The sequence below is a fragment of the Hipposideros armiger genome, unplaced genomic scaffold, assembly GCF_001890085.2.
Source record: "Hipposideros armiger isolate ML-2016 unplaced genomic scaffold, ASM189008v1 scaffold_1016, whole genome shotgun sequence".
Classification (NCBI taxonomy): Eukaryota; Metazoa; Chordata; class Mammalia; order Chiroptera; family Hipposideridae; genus Hipposideros; species Hipposideros armiger.
In genome coordinates, this window is record NW_017732366.1 from 38,348 (window position 1) to 52,458 (window position 14,111).

The window sequence follows — 14,111 nt, forward strand, 5'->3', positions numbered from 1 at the left end:
TTGATGTAATTAAAATTGTTTTTTTTTTAGATTAGCCCACATTTTTCTAATTGCTATCATCATTTTGTCTAACAACACTAAAAAAAAGAAAACTCAGTCAAAAGGAACATTCTGTGGCGGGTGATCCATAATAAAATCTATTTTTCTGTGTCTACATAGAAAAAAAAACATAGTCGTAGAAGATGAGATATTCGAGTCTGCTTACTTACTGGAACGCAATAATAGAATAAGCACAGAAACAAGATTTAAAAAGCTTTTAAAACTCTACTCATTTTTCTTCATCATTTTTTAATGTAATACTAAGAAATATATTTCATTTTTACAATGGTGAGTTACTGAAGCTAAGGAAGTTAAAGTTCTCTCCTTGATAATGGGGTAGATGTAGTCTCTTTTCAGCAAAGTGAGTCGGTGTTGCAATTTGTCTAGCTCCCCCACTAATTAAGAAGGACAGGTGGGTGGTCTAATGATTTCCAGTATTCCTTTTTCTCTTACAGGTGCTTCTTCTGTTTTCCATTTGTTTGTTTGTTTGTTTTGTTTCTATGATGTGCTCAAGTATTTTTATAAAATGGTGCTATGAAAAACTATACTTTTGAAAACTTACTATGAAATGTAATGATGATTTTGGAGCAAGTAAAGAAAAATACTTTCAAAGAAATGTACAAGTATAAAGAACTAAGGATATTAAGTAATCAGGGAAGTAAAAATCTAACAATGCACATGCTTGAAGGGACAGAAACTAGTTGCTTTATTAAAATTACTCTTTAAGTTTATTTAAAAGAAGGGAACAAATGGTTCTAACATCTTGCTCTTATTTAACAAAGTAGGAATGTACTAATAGAAAGAAAAGTTAATGCCCCCATGAAGACCACTCAAGAAATGGAAGACAGGATTACTGAGTGTCTAGGTGCCCCAGCCTCCATGGCAGCATCTACACACTCACTCTTACCCTGCATTCCTTTGGAATCTTGCAGCAATAACCTGAGAAATTGCAAGCACCATCGCTTAAACTTTGCTCTTGGTATTATTACTCTTGTTGATAGATAAAATAAATATTTTAGCTTTTTATGTTTACTGATTATATGTATCTTCTTTACAATAATTTTCCTTCAAACCCTTACAAAAATGTACAGCTCAATTCTTATTTTTCTTTTTCTTTAAAATGTTTTTTAATTTTCTGACATAATAAAAGTCTTAGAGAAGTCTTAGAAAGAAATTCTTATAAGAAACTAACGATGTGAATGCCATGCATGTTATTGAAGCCTAAATCTTAAATGCTTAAACTCATTATAAATATGATTTTCAAATGAACCTGATTACTTAAGTACACATTTATAGATTCTATTTGGGATGTCTTCAGATTTCCACATGTGAGAAAGGCTGGCAGTCGCATATACATTTCCCACATCCTTTCACAACTGTGGACTTTTGCAGGACTGTCACAAGGCTGGTAAAGAGTGACCTCAGGGAAATGAAGGTAAAAACACTTCAAAACCTGTCCAAAGAATTGGTCTCACAAGACTTGAATTGGTGTACATAAGGAGGCATATCACCAGCGCTTTGAAAAAATAACTCCAGGGAAGTGGCTATACATTTACAGAGAAAACTTTTTTTATTATACACCAATACAGAAAATCAGTTCTTGAGCACAAACCATGGGTCCCGATGCAGATGATTTTTTTTTTCTTAAGCTGTGAATCTCTGAAGCTTCCAAGTAAAAAATAAAAAAAGATTTTGTAAAAACAAAAATGCACTTTATCATTCACTTGAAGTAGCCAAGCACAAGTTGTTTTTGTCTATTTAGTTTTAGTTTTCAGTATCTATCTTTTATTTCATTTTACCTACATATAAAACGAAGAGAGGGTGATTGCTGAGGTTCTCAGTAGATAGAAAATATAACCATGTTACTTCATTATTTTTTCTTTCTTCACACAACACACACACACACACACCACACATATATGGCTAGATATATCTCTATCTCTATCTATCTATCTATCTATCATCTATCTATCTATCTATCATCTATCTATCTATCTATCTATCTATCTATCTATCTATGAGCTTTCATTAACACTAGACAGCTCATAGTTTCCTGAAGATTTTGTATGTATTTAGACCTGTCTATATTTTTCCCTTTGCCTCTGACTTTTATCTTCTCATTTCTAAAACTGGAATAATAATGGTTCAGTCTCATCTAATGGCCTTACCTCATACTACAGAGAAAAAATACCTGCAAATATTTAAGGACTGACTGTCATATTTACCAATCTATATTTTCTTTTGTCCATTTGGTCATTAACTATGGTATTCAGCCTCCTAACCTAACCCTTTCCAACATGCTCTAGAACCCATTCTGTTTTACTTTCTCTAAGTCTTTACATCAGAGTTATCCTTTTTCTAGTCTGAATCAAAAATTTCTCCCTCTCTATTGCATCATTACATCAGCATGAAAAATGTAATCCGTTTATGGCACACAGGTTGCAAGGCTTTACATCTAGTCTGGCTTATGAGTCTAAGCTTCCTGAATAACAAATTTTCTAAATACTTTAGTTTATAAAAATTATGTGTGTGATGATTACTGTTATTTGCAAAGAAACTAAAGAGGAATGTAACACATTTTAAAACTGGAATGACTATTCATCTCACAGAATAAGTGAACAATTATGTGACATGGTAAAGAAAAAAATTCTGCAGTATATTTAAAAGGTAAATATTGACAGAATTTTCTGAACATAAAAAGAATAGATATAGCATCTGAAGGGTAGAGTGAAAAAATTAGATTATTGCAATTTGTCAAATTGTTTTTTCCAATTTACTTGTTTTAAGAATTATTTTACTTAGTAATTCAATGGTTTTCATAGTAAAATAATTTTCTTTGCTTTTTCTGCCTGCTTGTCGGTCTCCTGGAGCACTGCTCCCGCTGCATCGCGCCCAACATAATCATGTGCCGGGACCGGATCAGCCGTGATGAGACGTCCTCCGACCTCTACAGTATCCTGGTGATGGGGGACAGGCTGTGCCTGAGGGGAGGGGAAGATGGTCAGCAGGACAGAAGGAAACATTGATGATTCTCTCCTTGGTGGATATACCTCCGCTAAAGGCCCTGAGGGCAAAGGCACCTAAAGCACAGTAGTCACTGCTGTTGATACTGTCATGAACCATCATTGACAGGAAACCAGCTTTACAAAAGAAGCCTACAAGAAGTTCATCAAAGATCACATGAAATCAATCAAAGGGAAACCTGAAGAACAGAGACCAGAAAGAGTAAAACCTTTTATGACAGGGGCTGCAGAGCAAATCAAGCACATCCTTGCTAATTTCAAAAACTACCAGTTCTTTATTGGTGAAAACATGAATCCGGCTGGCATGGTTACTCTGCTGGACTACAGTGAGGATGGTGTCACCCCACAAATGATTTTCTTTATGGATGGTTTACAACTGGAAAAATGTTAACAAATTTGGCAATTTGGATCCATCACCTGTCATCATCATGACTGGCTGCTGTTTTTTCACACACCAGGACTAGGACAAATGGGACTGATGTTATCTTGAGCTCTTCATTTATTTTGACCTTGATTTATTTGGAGTGAGGCATTGTTTTTAAGAAAAACATATCATGTAGATTGTCTAAAAATAAAATACATTTAAACTAAAAAAAAAAAGAAAAAATTCTTCACTTGCATGAAATTCTCATGTCAACCTGAAAATATGCATGACTGAATTCTTTACTAAGTGTAGTATATTCTCCTCCAGACATCCATGTTCTAAACTTTTGAATAATAGTCCATGCCTAAGGATAAGAAGTGCTATGTTTTTATCAACATGTAGTAAAGGCTATATTTTTTAAAAGGTGACATTTAAATAAAAAAATAATTGATAAAGGAGCCAATGAGATGTTATCTACACATGTGTTCAAGAATGGACACATGCATAGATAATTATGTATGCTAAAATAAATTTGTTAATATATGCAAATGTAGTCAATATCAAAAATAAAATATAATATTTGGAATGATCTCTTTCAACCCTGGTAAGTTAGGATGGAGAACTCCAATTGCATCTGTACCAGACATAATGAATTATCATCTTTGTGAGCAGTAACAACTTGCATCACCATCAGGCTTCCACAGTTAACTTCTATTCTACACAGAGTTTCATACCAGTAAAGATAATGAAAGGTATACATCCCAATGGAACCAGATTGCCCCCAGTGTCTGCAAGCAACATTTATTATTTCATGGAAAAGATACCCAGTAATTATTTTGTTATCTCAAAAGCTTTCCCAATTTTTTCTGATACAAGCATGTTCTATAGAGTTGTCAATCTATAGAGACTCACCCATGGAAAATGACAAGGAAATAAAAAGGTCTAATTCTCTAATCAGACATGCAATTCTCTAAACAAAACTCTAACTGAACTATTCTAATTTTTCCATAAACAAAAGCAGGCTGCTGGACTGGAACTTTCTTTGAAGATCCTTCTTTCTACTTCTGTTTATATACATGCTATATGAGTTCTAACAATTACATTCGCAAACTTGTTGCAACGAGGTTGCTAACCTTTTTTGATATGAGAGGGATTATTTATTATGAATTTGTACCAACTGGACAAACAGTTAACCGAGTTTACTATATGGAAGTGCTGAAAGGGCAGCGTGAAAAAGTTAGATGACATGAGCTTTTTGCCAACAATTCATGGCTCTTGCATCACAACAATGCACCAGCTCACACGGTACTGTCTGTCAGGGAGTTTTTAGTCAGTAAACAAATAACTGTATTGTACTCACTGTATTGTACTCACCTGATCTGGCCCCCAGTTACTTCTTTCTTTGCCTGAAGATAAAGGAAATATTGAAAGGAAGACAGTTTGATGACTTCAAGACATCAAGGGTAATATGATGACAAGGCACTGGCGTCAGTGCATAGCTTCCCAAGTGGAGTACTTTAAAGGTGACCATAGTGATATTTAGCAATGAGGTATGTAGCACTTTTCCTTGGATGATTTTGCAAACTTAATTGTCTGACCCCTGTGTGTGTGTGTGTGTGTGTGTGTGTGTAACTAATTAAAATATCAGTAATTTTCAAGGTATAATAAACATCAATATTACATTTCTTTTTTGTTTTGCTGTTTTTTTTTTTTTTTTTTTTTTAGCTGAGCCATCTTGCCACCTGTTGGCAGCTCAGCAGTAACTCAGCTCGGGCTGGACTCGAACCACTGTTGCTCAGACCTCAAACCCTTGAGCGAGCTCTTAACCAACTGAGCCACTCGGCCGGCCCAATATTACATTTCTTAAACATTATTTAAGGTGATATATAAAAATCCATGATCACTTTGTCATCACATTTATTTTTATATTCCCAAATTCTGAAAACATGAATTTAGTCACAATTAAACTGCCACTACAGAGAAGATCTTACTTTACTTAAAAATAAATTTTAATTTAATTCTACTAATTCCCTTTTTTTAGTCAGAATCTAGTGATATATTTCTGAAAATTTCATATAATAAAAAAGGAAAAGGGGCCGGCCGAGTAGCTCAGTAGGTTAAGAGCACCAGCTCTGAGCAACAGGGTTGCCGGTTAGATGGGCCAGTGACACTGCACCCGAGCTGAGCTGCCGCTGAGCTGCCAACAGGTGGCAGGATGGCTCAACTGGTGAGAGCATGTGCTCCTAACAACAAGGTTTCCAGTTCAACTCCCACATGGCATGGTGGGCTATGCCCACCCTCAACTAAGATTGAACACGGCACCTTGAGCTGAGCGGCCCTGAGCTGCCGACAGAGGCCCGATGGTGACTGGACTTGGAGCTGAGTTAGCTGCGCCCTCCACAACTAAGGTTGAAGGACAGTAACTTGGCTGTTCCCCTTCCTCAATTCCCTAATTAAAAAAAAAAAATCTTAAAAAAAGGAAAAAGATTTATTTTTAGGTTTTCTTTTTAATTATATTACTAGATATTACTAGTTTCTAACATTCAAGTAGGTCTCAAGTGAGAATTCTATACTATTTTCTGTGGATATTCTTTTCAAGTCAAAGGAAATTTTTCCTTCTACTTCCCCTGTGCCTTTTCTAGTAATGTAAACCTTTCATTGTACATTAACCTCCCTGAAACCATTAAGCCCTTTTGTATTAATTCACACTGAAAAAGTCGAGATGCACCCTGCTGAAAAGGTCCATATCTGCGCTCTATTGTTTTCCCATCAGGGTTATTAATACTATAAGAAAATTGCTCACAAAGGTATTCTCCTCCTTTCTGCATTTCAATAAGCTGTTTATACTAAGCAGATGTCTGCTACTGTGCTGTTAAGGGTTGTACACACATCTATTCAAGAGATAAACAGGTGAATCTGCTTCAGCTGAGTCATTTACATGTCTATAAAATATGTATGACAAAATTTACATATCAATGTAAGTAGCCATAGTTAAGATGTTCTTTTTGACTTGTCTTGAGGAATAAAAGTAAAAAAGATCCTAGGGATTTAGAAAGATTATCCTGAAATTCTCATTAAAGCTACACAATACAGGTAAGAAAGTAAAATGCATACAGATTAAAAAAATATCCTAAGCATTCTGAATTCTAAAACCACTCGAAATTTCTCTCAGGAGTACTCATTTAAAGTATTTCAATTGTAGGTCATCACTTTGAAAAAAATTCAGGCAGAAATTACTTGAAAATTCTGAAATTTACATAAAATTGGTAGCAGTATTAGATGCTATTCTATAGAATTCAGGCTTTCTCTGTTTTTTATTACACAGACTATCTACTGTGTTCTTAGCCTGAAAAGCACCAAAAACTCTCTCCAGTGATTTTAACCATTGACTGGACTTTCTAACTTGGATGTAAGAAGAGCAATATAGTCTTGTTCAGTACATTCAGCTGGAACTTGTGAGAAATGCAGGATCTCTGGCTCTTTCCCGGACCTAAAGGATGATGGTTTGCATTTAACAAGATGACCAGGTGATCCATATGCACATTTAAGTGTGAGGATCACTTATTTGAATGCCTCTGCCTTTGCTTCCCTTCAGAACCTATTTTTCATGAAACAATTTCTCAACTCTGAGACACTGCAACGATATCATGATATAGTCTAATAACAGAAAGTCTCATACAAAAAATACAAAAATAATTGAAAATCATGGCTCTATACTACCAACATAGTGACATTAGTCAAAGATAAAATAGATGATCTTGCTGCTTGACTCTGTATAATTGTTTCCACTAGGTCTCTAAAATACAATCCAGATCACTGGCATACAGGGCCTGTGAGGACCTAGGCACAGCCCAATCATCTCGCAATCACATGCAAATTTGGTTCTCTAGATATATTAAAACCTTGCAATTTTTGGCACGCCTATTATCTTTCTTGTCTCTGCACTCATTATATATTCATTCTTCTGACTGAAATGCAATATCTACCTCTGTTGCTCTTTTGCAATCTCATGATGAACCTTCTATCAAGTGTATGCACTGTGAAGCCCTCCTTAATTTCAAACTCTCTTTACTACATTTTACTTATGTCTATGAGATCTCCCACTGAAAGTCTAATAGACATATTCATATACATGCATATGTTCAAATCAGGCTCACACTGTAGACCTTGAGAACATAAAGATAGAAGAGTTAGTCCATTCATCCCTATGACCTAGATATAGTAGTCTAAATACATGTGAAAAAATGGATGAAAGAATATTGAAAATGGCTTCCAGTTTTTGTATTTGTGTTTAGTCTTAGACTAGCACACCATGACAATTAAAATTTCATGTATAATATTTACTTAATTGACAGAGAATCTAAATGTTACCTTGAGAGAGTAAACCACTTCTGCTTTCCCCCACTTAGAGCCTCAAAAAGCAGAGAGAATGACAGACAGAGAGGGACAGAGAGAGAGACAGAGAGAGAGAGAGAGAGAGAGAGAGAGAGAGAGAGAGAGAGAGAGAGGATTCATCGGCTTATATCACCCATCTCTTATCTGTACAAGAATTTGGAGTCCCATTATGATAGAATATCTAGTCCTAGCTCACTGCTGTTTTCTCTGTTATTCACAAAGTGCATATTATCACAGGGGCAACCAAAGTCTACTTATTGATGAATGTAAAAGAATGAGTGGTTAAAAGCCTTTTAAAGACTCTTTCAAATTTGGTATTATATCATTCCATAATGAAATTTAGATAAATGATTTGCTTTGCTGCATCCATATAGAATAAATACAGAGAGAGAAAAAAAAGAGAGGAATGCTTAGGGCACAAACAAATAAACCCATTTATTATCCCAGAAGCAAATATATACTTGGGAACATCAGAATAGATAGTTTTCAGTATTTCATGACAAATTACATAATTATAATTGCACTATATCTATATACATTGTTATAGTTAAATATAGAACCTTTATGAATAATTAGAATGTGAGATGAGCCAATGGATTTTCTATTTCTTGAAACCCTTAGTTCTCCTCAGGCCACATTTTTATGTGATCTCTAAAATAGTTTCTATTTTCTTTAACAGGCTCCTCAAGTGTTATATTTACTCCTTTTCTAATATTCATTCATGCATTCATTATTTATTGATTATTACAAGCAGTTATTGAGAACTCTATGAAAAATAAATTTGTTAGCATAAGGATAATAACAGAATGAGCTAAGCAAAGCAAGTTTGGTCTGGAGTATAGATTTTATGTACAAGAAAAATGAGAGTAGAGCCTGGAAAAGGACATCAACAGTAGATGACAATTTTTGGAATTAATATTCTATTCAGGTCTGCTTTTCACATGTGTCCTTCCCAACTAAAAAAATGATGTGTGATGGGGTCTGGCTTATCTATCTGTGTAGTCCTTGATATTAATAATGGCTCTAAGGAGTGAAACCAAGGACTACTTTGTTTCTTAAATTCTGAGAAAGCAAAACAAAATAAAACAAAAAGAAAAACAAAAGAAAACAAAATAAAAAATAAACAAATGGGACTATATCAAACTAAAAATTTTTGCAGAACAAAGGAAACCACCAACAAAACAAAAAGATATCCTACTGAATGAAAAAAATATGTTCACTATTGATACATTGGATAAGGGGTCAATATCCAAAAAAACTCATACAATTCAGTACCAAATAAAACAAACAATCCAATTGAAAAATGGACAGAGGAACGATGTAGACATTTCTCCAAAGAGGATATACACATGGCCAATAGACATATGAAATGATGCTCAACTTCACTAATCATCAGAGAAATGCGAATTAAAACCACAATGAGATATCACCTCACTCCTGTCAGAATGGCTATCATCAATAAATCAGCAAACAAGTATTGGAGAGGATATGGAGAAAAGGGAACCCTCGTGTACTGTTAGTGAAATTGCAAATTGGTGCAGCCACTATGAAAACAGTTTGAAGGTTCCTGAAAAAATTAAAAATAGAACTACCTTATGACCCAGTAATTCCACTTCAGGGTATTTATTCAAAGAAATCTAAAACACTAATTTGAAAAGTTATATGTACCCGTATGTTCATTGCAGCACCATTTATAATAGCCAAGATATGGAAGCAACCCAGGTGCCCATCAATAGAGGAATAGATAAAGAAGGGGTGGTACATATATACAATGGAATATTACTCAGCCATAAAAAAGGAATTAAATCTTATCATTTGCAACATGATGTACCTAGAGGGTATTATGCTAAGGGAAATAAGTCAGACAGAAAAAGACAAATACCATATGATCTCACTTATATGTGGAATCTAAAGATGATATAAACAAACAAAACAGAAACAGACTCATAGATACAGAAAACAAACTAATGGTTCCAGAGAGGACAGAGGTTGGGACTCTGGGTAAAAAAAGGTGAAAAGATTAAGAAATACTAATTGGCAGAAAAAAAAAAAAGGCACAGAAACATCCAGAAAAATGTTTGAACAAATACAAATATATGTGCACCATTTTTCTTTCAAGTTGACACATAAAATTAACATAAAAAAATCTACTCTTTGACAGCTTTGTTTATTTGTACTTTGTCCTAGAAAGGAGCTGCAGTGTTGCATCTGTCTGCTTTCATGTGGAACCACATATAAACATGGCCTGTGTCTTCTTTTCCTTTATCAGCTGATCATCGGGAACTCCCCATGAGGTTATAGGTGTTGACTGGGAAAGAGAAGGTAGTGTAGCAGGAGTGGAGACCATGGTCATTTAGGTCACTTCTCCATGTAACTTACTTATTTCCTCAGGCCCTATACAGGCTAGATATCATATGCACCATTTCCATTTGATGATGGAGCACTACGGTATATACCCAACTTCATGGCAGGTTAGGTAATGTCCAGTTTACAGTGGGCAGCTCACAGTACATGGTAACTTGGTGATGGTTAAGAATTCAATCTTTACTAAAGCTCAGTAGCAGACCAAAGCTGCTTCTCAAAAAGACAATAGTTATCTATAGAGGATGGCAAAGCTTTGCTCCAAAATCCTAAGTCTGCACTGTAATTCATTTAAAGGGGATTCAAATAGCATCCCTAACTTCCACTAACATTTCAAGCATCATATGGCCCAAATGGCAGAGCAGCTTGCACAGCAGCCTGGAGACTAAGGGAGGTGTTACAGTTGGAGTCCAAAGGCAGTCTTTCTTGCTCAGGAGAGGTCTGTTTTTGCTCTATTTTGTTGAGACCTTCAACCAATCAGGTGAGGCTTACCCACCTTATGGAAGGTAATATGCTTTACTCAAAGCCCAGTGATTTAAATGTTTATATCAACCAAGGGGAAAAAAAAAAGTCAACCTAGAAGAAAAAAAAAAGTTAATAATAGCTGCTGGTGCCAAAGAAAAGCTGGTTTGAAGATGGGTGCTGTGCAACATATTATTGAAGCCATGCCATTTTTTCCATAATTAGTTTTTCTAGATGCTTAAAATTACATTACTTTCACAACTGCCTTAAGATTAAAATAATGGGGAAAAAATGAACTAATAAACTGCCAGTTATGGGAATTGAGGTCAAGGCTGACAGCAAAAAAAGTCATACAATATTGATTTCTACATAAAAATCATACTTATGTTAACCAATTTCCCATGTCAGTGAAACATTTTCTAAAAATATTTGCATTTAGCATTAAAATAGTTTTAGAGTGATCTTTTCCTGATTAGAGTTACTGCCACTTAATGAGAGGGATAGACTTTAAGGTTTGAGCAGCAACAAACTTGATATTTTATGTATCAAAGTAAAGTTTGAAATATTTTCTTTTGAAAAAAATTATTTTAAATTATTTTATCAAGGTACAGCATATATGTAGCTTTAAAAAAATTATATATTATAAAAGCATTTAAGAGCAAGAATCATACCCTGACCCATTTCTTTAAAACTTCTGCTTCTCACAAGCAACTACTTTCAATATTTCCTAGTGTTTCTTCTGTTAATTTACCTTATGTTCCTAAATATTAGGGTGTACTGCTATTTTTGTCTTATCAGTTGTAGACTTCTATTTAACAGTTATGATGAGTGAAGGCATACATGCCTCTTCTAGCTCATTCCCACACCCCGTCCGTCTCCTTTTCTCATCATCCTAATAAAATTATGTTGTCATTTAATTTAAACCAGCAATTAGGGCTTTTCTTATTATTATCTGTAAAGAAATGTTCACTAAAGAGCAAAGTAGTATACTGAATCTAATTATATTTTCTTTTTTATGTATCTATGTTTTTCTGTTATTAGTTGTTTAATTTTTTTCAAATGTTCAATTGTCCATATACATGCCATTCCTTTTTTTACATGTTAGCTAATCAGTTTCTCTTCTTTTGTTTTTTTCCTTGTAATTCCTGTTCCTCCTGTTTCAATCTGATCTGGCTGTTCTCCGGAGGTGCTACACTTCCACTGTCTTAGGATTTCCCTGTTTTATCTTCTATTTCATACATCATGTTTTTCTCTCAATTAGCTTACTCCTTTACTTCCAGAAGCACGTTTACTACAAGTTTTCTAAGAAAGGATACGTGTGAGATATTTTGTTTTGAGTCTTAGAATGTCTTACAAAGTTTTTATTCTATGCTTACGCTTGATTGACAATTTGTAAATATATGCCTTATTGTGTCTGATTCAATCAATAGAGTCTGAATGTTCTCATTTGTTCAAAAGAAATTAGGACTATAAGAACTATGTGATTCCAATTAAATTATATGACTATTATTGATCAGAACTCTATAATCCTCTCACTTTCATTCTTTCTTCCTTGATTAAGGTTTGCTTAAGAATTATTCATATAAAATCAATAATTTCTCTTTTTGACAAAATCTTTCTGTTTCTTGATATAGTTGTTTTTAAATTTTATATTTAATAGTAATATTTTTTCAAAATCTGTTACTAAAAATTTTAAATAATGCTTATCATAAAAAACAAAAACAAGCAAACAAAAAAACCTCTTTTCCTTGGACCACAGCATTCATTATAAGGGGAAATGTCTTATATGATTTCATTCTAAATCATTAAAAACTTGGGTTTAAGAGATTACTGGATTCTGGAAATGCTTCCTAAAATGCTGTGCAGATAGCTTGTGTCAAACAATCAGGATACACCTACCAAAAATAGTCATATTAGAATTATTTCATAGTTCATATAACATATCTTAACTATCAAATAAATTGTTATTAAGTTTGCGAAACATACATGTCCCTTTTTTTGTTATAGCTTGCTTTGGGCCATTTATTAATTCTTTATATCTCTAATTGTGAAACACAAACAAAGAAGAATTGAAAATAAACTCAGTCAATTTGGCTATTTGTTAGCATTTTGGAAAAAAATAATTTGGATAAAGGATGAAGTTAATAATTAAGATAAAGTTTGATGATTATATATGTGTTTCATTTGACCTTACTATTTGTTATCCTCTTTTATAAAGTGACATATACAGGTTATTATAATAAAAAAGTACATATAAATATAATTGACATATAACATAGTGTAATTTTAATGTGTACAATGAGTTGATTTGATATATTTACATATTGCAATATGGTTACCACCATAGCCTTAGCTAACACCTCTATCATGCCAAATAATTATAATTTTTTTTGTGGTGAGAAAAAAAGGCATATTTTTAAATTTAAAAAAGGCTTGAGTTTAGATACAATAATAATATTAAGATTGTTTTATCTTTTATTTAAGGAAGAAAATTCTACCAGGAAATCACAAAATATTCTTAGACACAAAAGTTCATAACTTCTCGGTAGATACTGGCACAATATTTCTCAAGAATATGTTCTGTCACAACAAATACAAAATATATCATGAAATACACCTGGGTTGGAGCCACCTATACCCAACTGGTACATATACACAAATCTTGGAAATGGAGAAAAAGAAAAAAAGGAAAATTGGAGTGGTAAAAGAGGTTTCTTGCCCTGGGGATTAAATGGTAGAGAAGATAAAGTACATAATTTTTACTGCAGCTGTTTTAGAGGCAGACAAGCATATGAGTATTCTCCTTGGCTTTAGAGCATATGTCTGAAAATACAAGGCTACATTGTTTTGAGAAGGACCTCTTGAATTTTGAATGCTAAAGTAATAACTAAACGAAAAAAAACTAACTATAAAGGTAATGGTGAACACATTCCTTTGTACTTCAAAACTTAATTTAACTAGTTATTCATAAAAATGTAAAACATCTCCACTCAAACAACAATACCTATTAGTATAAACAATATTCAGAAGAAAATAGCTGGGAAAAATTTGCCTCACATATGGCATATACATCGTTTTAAATCTTACAAAGCTACAATATATATACAGTAAAACCTTGGTTTGTGAGTATAATTCTTTCTGGAAACATGCTTGTAATCCAAAGCACTTGTATATCAAAGTGAATTTCCCCATAAGAAATAATGGCAACTCAGATGATTTGTTACACAACCCAAAAACATTCACAAAGAAATGATTACAATACTGTAATATAATATGAAATAATAAAGAAAATACAAAATATAAAGAAAAAGAAATTAACCTGCACTTACCTTTGAAAACCTTCGTGGCTGGTGTGAGGGAGACAAGAGCAAGGAGGATTATTGTGTAGGATGACTTTCACTGTCACTAACGGAATCCCTGCTCTCTATTGGCTCAATGGAATCATTTTCTTTTCTTGCACCTGTAAC

General features: G+C 33.7%; 1 pseudogene; it reads left to right on the forward strand.

The window, feature by feature from the left end:
* Positions 1–2,942: 2,942 nt before the first annotated feature.
* LOC109375968 (translationally-controlled tumor protein pseudogene) lies at positions 2,943–3,453 on the forward strand (annotated as a pseudogene).
* The last annotated feature ends 10,658 nt before the right edge of the window (positions 3,454–14,111 follow it).